The sequence below is a fragment of the Bidens hawaiensis genome, unplaced genomic scaffold (genome assembly GCF_021521415.1).
Source record: "Bidens hawaiensis isolate Kalapana, Puna unplaced genomic scaffold, B.hawaiensis_p1.1 tig00031522_1, whole genome shotgun sequence".
Taxonomy (NCBI): domain Eukaryota; kingdom Viridiplantae; phylum Streptophyta; class Magnoliopsida; order Asterales; family Asteraceae; genus Bidens; species Bidens hawaiensis.
In genome coordinates this window covers 30,223-37,258 of record NW_027495332.1, presented here as the reverse complement: position 1 = coordinate 37,258, position 7,036 = coordinate 30,223, and the positions used below count along the sequence as shown (strand labels likewise).

Sequence of the window (7,036 nt, the reverse complement as noted above, 5' to 3'; positions counted from 1 at the left end):
AAATTATTACCATGCTTAATTAACACACATTATAGTTACTTAACTATCAATAATAAGTGGGTAGAAGATGAAGTATTGCGTAGCATAATCTTAATTAATCTTAACCTTTGACGCGAATAGAAAAATACGTGGATATATGGGAAAGATACGTGTCTAACATCGAAAGCATATTTATAAAAAATTATAAGTAACTTCAAATAAATAACACTACTCGTTTTCTTGAAGGGAGTTAGATTATTCGGACCGCCAAAAAAGTTGTATTCTATAGCCATAAACAATCGTTTTTATAAGACTTTTGAGCTTTATGATCCATTTATAAACATCACCCCATGTTCTCAAGTCTCACCCATCCTCACCAACCCTAAAGGTTACAATGGCTGCAACCACTCTAGCCGATATCCCCTCGGACATCATCAAGACCCACATCTTACCACGACTAGACGGCCGATCACTCTCCACCGTCGCCACTATATCATCCGATCTACACTCGCTATGTTGCGATCATAATCTCTGGACTCATACTTGCATGTGCATGTGGCCTTCTATAACCCACCCGCGTGTTCATGCCATCATTTCCACCTTCCCTGGAGGCCACAAATCTTTCTTCCACGACTCATTTCCTTCGTTAATCACTGACGTCACCCATCATAACGATTCCTTTCGTTATCTTGATGAATCCGCTCATCCTTGGCCATCACAACCATATCAGCCGTTGATATACGATACCAAACCGATATTATATACTCCACAGTCCAATTCACTGACATCACAACTGAATTCGAGTCATCCGAGTTTCTGATTAACTTAAACCAAGGTAACGGTATCACAAAACACATCAAGGAAGCAACATTACAACATCTTAAAGAGTCAGTGACATTAAACTGGATACTTATCGACCCAACACTTAAACGAGCGGGAAACTTATCTACCATCAAACCAACTACTATAAAGAGGGATTGGGCGAGTAACGAGACGCTTCTCAATTACGTCACCATGCTACCTAGATGTTTCGTGAATGATATAGTGCAATGTCGAATACAAGTGGTTTTGGGTTTGCATGACAAATGGGAGGGGTTGCATGTGAAAGAGGTGATCACTATGAAGTTATTAACATTGGATTCGTATTGGTTAAATGGTTGGGGCTTTTTGGCGATTTTGCGTGGGGCGATTTTGGAGGATAATAACGTAACAAGGAAGGTGTTGGATGATAAGGAGAGATGGGAAAGGCATACTGAGTTTAAAGAAATGAAAAGCCAAAGAAAGAATTTGATAAGAAAGGAAGAAGAGAAAAGGAAGAGTGATACAATATTGAATTATATTAGCATGTTTGTGTTAGTTTTCTTGTTTATTTATCTTTTAAGTTTGGTATTACGTACAATGATACATTTCAAGCATCGCCTTTAGGACCGGACATGTTGTACTAGTTGGACAAGTCTACTAATGAACAAAAGGGTTTGATTATTGTTTTTAATTGAAAAGACAAAAATGTCAAATTTGATTATGCTATGAAATACAATAAGGTTGTAAATTGTTGGAACCCTAAATGAATTCTCAGAGTTCTTGATTACTTGGAGAATGGTTGATTAAATTGATGAGTAATAGTATGAATGAATCGGACGTGATTATGGGAGAATTCGATAAGAGGTTTTAGGAAGAACAATGATCAAGACAAGTATTGAAGATAAGCTTGTGATTATTATTATTGAATGTTTAGGCTACATCAATCTGAGACTCAATACATACATCACATTTTATTATATAGGTCCAAGAGGACCCTTTTTACCCATTGGACCTTTGAACCAATCTTTATCTTTTGGTATCTTCTCTCCTCCGCCGGAGCTGCAGCTGGTCTCCTTTTATTCGTTGGATCACGTCTCGCCTCTTGGAGCATGCGTGCCTTGGGCCCTTCCCCAAATCAGGCGCATAGTAACTTCTGACCTCTTTGACTTAGTCTTTTATCTTATTATACCATTTGTTTTTGGGCCTCTTTTCTTGACTAGGTATCATGTTGTTCACTTAATGGGTACCAAAACAAACCGAACGATGTCTAGTTCATATTCGTTCGTTTAACATTAAAGTTGTTCACGAACAATTCATGAAAGTGAATGGAAAATCTTGGTTCGCTAAGGAATTGAACTGTTCACAAGCAATTCGTAAAAATACACAAACATATACTATTCTAGTAAAAAAGCCATTCTTAATCAAAAACAGTAAACATAATCACCTTAATAAAAATGTATAGTTAAGCACTTGAGATAATAATAATAATCAGAAAACAATCATCCCTCAATCGTCCATGTTATTATAATAATGTCAACAAAACACACATTAGATTTGTTATTAGATAAATCAAGACTTTATAAAATAAGACATTAATGAAACGAACGGAGAACATACAATAAAATTATTTTTTGTTTAACACTAAATACTATAAACCTCTATAAATTTTTAGAATCGGCCCTTTAAAACAAAATTTCTCTCTCCTTACACTACAAGAAATCTGTTCTTTTTGTGACGATATCAGTCTATTAATGATGAGGAATCAGTGGCGACACAATAGCGGCGACAACTAACGACATTATCAGCAAAATTTGTCGATGCTAAAACAATATGTACTTTGTAGTACAGAAACCATTTATTCTTCACTTATCTTCCTATTTTGAAAAAAAAATGGTGTAGGACCTACTATTGGGTTGGTTATATTCAAGAATGTGTTAGGTATTTTGGTGAGGGTGGGGTGTTTGTAAGGACACCTGTGATTTTGATCATGGAAGCAAGTGAGTCAAAGGAGAAATTGGATATGGCAACGATTGTTTCTTGGTGATTCAGTAGTTGGTCAAGTCGCTCGACCATGGTCATAACCAAGGAGGCAAAGAGATTAATAATAACACCAATTGGTAAGATCATTTGGGTGGGTTAAAACTTTCAAAACCAAAAGAGAAGCGACAACCTTTGATACAATTTTCTTCATTCGTCTATTCTTCAAATCTCAAAACAAACTACTCACTGAAAATAATGTATGATTGTTTTACCTATGAAAATTTCATATATGCTTCATAAATTTAGGAAATATCTATCATATGCGGATAAAAATTTAAAATACTGTGCATGTCCTTAAAAAGCTGCTTAATGTGAAATTATTTATTTCAGTAAACAAAATTTAATAAGCCTTAATAAAAAACAATAAAAAGAAATTAAACAAAATTCAAGAAATGACAATTCTAAACATAACTTTTCTAAAAATCTTTACCTATCATATTCACTTGAGCCTTATGTACAAACGTTTTTCTAAATATATGGTATTTACCGAGGGATGGGTTTAGCATTTTACTGGCACCGATTCTGAAATTTTCAAAAATTTGGTACCAGTATCGATACCGTAGAGAAAATTTGATAAATACCTGTACCGATGGCAACCTCGAATATATAGATCCTGATTATTTTTAAAACTTGGTATCGATACCCTTTATTCATCCTTAGATTTATCCTTTTATTAAAAACAAACTAGTGTGTTCTCTTCGTGTGTTGAGCGAGGAACTTGGTAACGAGATCAAGTTTTTAAATGCAAATCTACAAACATATCATGACAACTATCATTTCGATAAAAAAAATATTTATCTAAGTATGAAAAAATGGTTTATATCAGTTCGGCTCATTATAGTATCAACGTGGTACTACACTCACTATATAACTTACAATAAAAAAATTATATTATATTGCAAACACAATTTCGTTTTCAACAAAACTTATATACTTTATTGTGAAAACACATTCGTTTTAACGACGCTACATAGTTGAGATACACATGTCATAATGACATACTAAAAAATCTAAAAAAAATGGTCATTAAAAAATATCAGTAACTTAAATATACATATATAATAACAAATTAGGGAGCATATAAAAGCCATTAATACTTTAGGAGGCAAAATTAAACAAAGTTTTGAAAAAGAGAATGTTTGGAATCAAATTAAAACAATTTATAACTTTATAAAATGGCTAATTTAATATAACTTAAAAGTTAAGAGACTTGTAAAAGTTTGAAGTTTACTTTAGCGGTTTAGGCTTGCTAGTATAATCATTTTCACTTTCTTAATTATTATATATATTAAAAGGGGGATTTATTACTCCTCACATATATACTATTCAATTTACTATTCATCTTTTTTTTTTTACTTTTATAAAATAAAGTATATTTAACAAACCTTAAACTAACTATTTATCTTTCTTTCTTTTTTAACTTTTAAAAATAAAGTATATTTAACAAACCTTAAGCGTGGAGTCGTAGACAAAAGTGGTTTTTACATGTTTTATTTGTCAGTTAAAATTTTAAATTTTACTTTCGTATTTGTTATGGTTGGTCTTTAAAATAACCGAAATCTTTTTTATGATTTATAATTATCCCATTGTCACATGTTTTTTATATCCGTATTTCGACGTTTGATATCACGCTTTTAATATTTGCTTTTTTGGCATACTAATTCATGTTTACCCAATTTGTGTTGGTACTGCCGATACTAACCGAATTTGCATCGGTTCCCTACTTTAACATGCTGGGTTTTTTTGTTCCACATATGATGATTTGTTGTATTTTGGCGTTGACATGTTTATTTCTTTTGTTTGCTTTCGATGTCGTAACCCAACACATGCTAATTTCGCATCGACTCACAGCACATTCGTGGTTTAACCTTTTACGTATGTTTTTTTGTTTGGTTTAATGGTCCCATCATAAAGCGTGGGGTCCAAAACCCTAGTTTTATTTTAATTGTTTTCCAAGTTCTTTTACGTTACTTGAACCTTCTCGTGAAGTGTTAAGATTTGTCAGAATTTGACAAATTTGGTTTAGGTGCCGAATTTGTTCAAAATGTGAGGGTGACATATAGTCAATAGTAGTCTAACTTTGCAAAAGAACAAAAGACCAAATCCACGTGGCAACACATTTACCACAAACCTTCCTTCCCATTTGACCAGTGACCGGTGTTTGAAACCCAGTCGATACGACTAGTCCGCTCAGGTCTATACCGGACCGGGTCAGGGTATTTGACCCGTGTTTCAAAAACAAGGTAGGGTCTTTCGGTTGGCGGTCGTCCCGGACCCAATGATCAGCGGGTGAAACGGAAAAAAAGGCTTTCCTGATTAAATAGAAAGGTGTTGCCGCCGGGAAGCAAACCTGGGTGTATGACCGAGATTAAATATTGTTGAATACCATACTAACCAATCACCCAAACCATATTTATGTTAGTATCGAAGAAATATAAATGTTATATATTTAGAAAATCTGTGTAAACGCACATGGAATTTTGTTATATATATATACACTAGTTTTTATCTTCCATATTACGAGGATAGTTTTATATTATTTGTTTCTAATATTTATTTAGTTTTTGAATTTTTATTTTTTTTATCGTATGAAAGTTAATAATATACTTATGTTTTGATAATAAATTGTTTTACAAATAAATGAAATGTTATAACCCGGTTTTAAGTACTATATGGGTTTGATGAGACCCAAGATCTGTTTATTTTTTTACTATAAAATTAGTTTTTTAATTATAAATAATATATATCTTTTTTAAATAAATCAGATATTAATTTTTAGTATATCTCTACTTTATAGGATTTTTTATATCAAATATTTGATGAGATTAGTTTTTAATTTAATGAGATGTTATAACCCGTTTAAGACCCATACCTATGAATTCGGGTCAAATTCATGATAAGTCCATATTTAAAAATTAAGCAAATATGGTGACTCAAAATAAGGGGGAGCGACCACATCACGACACATAATATACACATTATTTATGACGTCATTCGATTCAAATACCGGTCAGCTTTCCTAGGCCAATAAACCTTTAACCCGATAAGGCGTCCGGATCAAAGTCTGAGCCAAGTCTGAAAACATTGCCAGTGACAGTATTTAAGTAAAAGCTTCTCACATAGGATAAAATTATGAACCTTTTACCAAACATAAATCTTTAACTTAAATAGTTTTTTTCCCTACTAAATCAATATAAACTAACAAGATGCTAGAGCCACGAGGCCCACAAACCACAAAATACATTAAAGTCGAAATTACATGAATTATTTCAACAAAGAGATTTAAATGAAAACCTATTTTAATCTAAAGAACCCCCAAATTGATACCCTCCTTAATTTTAGTCTTTGTAGTAACCATGTTTTAAAAAATAGTCTCAACCCTTAATTTTAGTCTTTGTATTTTCCAAATACACTAACAAGCTCAATATAATACAATGAAGCGCTTTCTTCTATTGGTGTCTGATCACTATTCAAAATTGATTGCGAATTCTTTAAAAGCTCACCTTTTTTGGACACCTGGAGATTTTATTTGGACACCCTACATCTTGTATACACTAGACGTATAATGACGAGATGTATACACGTAAACCTTAAAACTTAAAACGCCATAATGACACTGTAAGAACATACTATCTATATTTGCGATCTTGATAATAACTAAATTAGGTTAAAAATATCATCTATTTGATAAGTGGTAAAATGTTCATAAACAAAAAAAATTAATCTTATTTTGTAAATATTATATTTAAAAATTTGTTCGGTTATATATGGTGTAACTTTTATGATTCTATTATAAGGTGAGAAAGCACTTCTTTTAATTCCCTAATTCAATAAAGTTAGATTTGGTCATTTAATATTCTCAATTACCTAAAGGTCCTAAATTATCCTGAATTCTTGATTAGTTAAGTCGCTACCTGAAGAAACACTAACCGGACCCCGGGCAGATTACGGGTAACCTGGGGGTTAGATAGATGTTTCCCACGAGGGGTTAGACCCAGAGAAGATGGTTCTTCTGATAACCTGCAAAATAGACACCGTGAGCTTGTCACTGAGAAGGGGGGGGTTCCTCCTTGTGACCACCCTCCGGCGTGAGAATCAGACTAGATTGCTCTTTAAATATAAATGTATATTAAGAGATTACTAGAGCAGATATCAGGTATAATATGATGGTAATATGATAAGATATGATGGTCATACCATTTGTGGTATTTATAGC

At 32.8% G+C, this 7,036-nt stretch overlaps 1 pseudogene; it reads left to right on the top strand.

The window, feature by feature from the left end:
* Window positions 1-242: 242 nt before the first annotated feature.
* On the top strand, window positions 243-1,436 carry LOC143582291 (F-box protein At2g27310-like; annotated as a pseudogene).
* The last annotated feature ends 5,600 nt before the right edge of the window (window positions 1,437-7,036 follow it).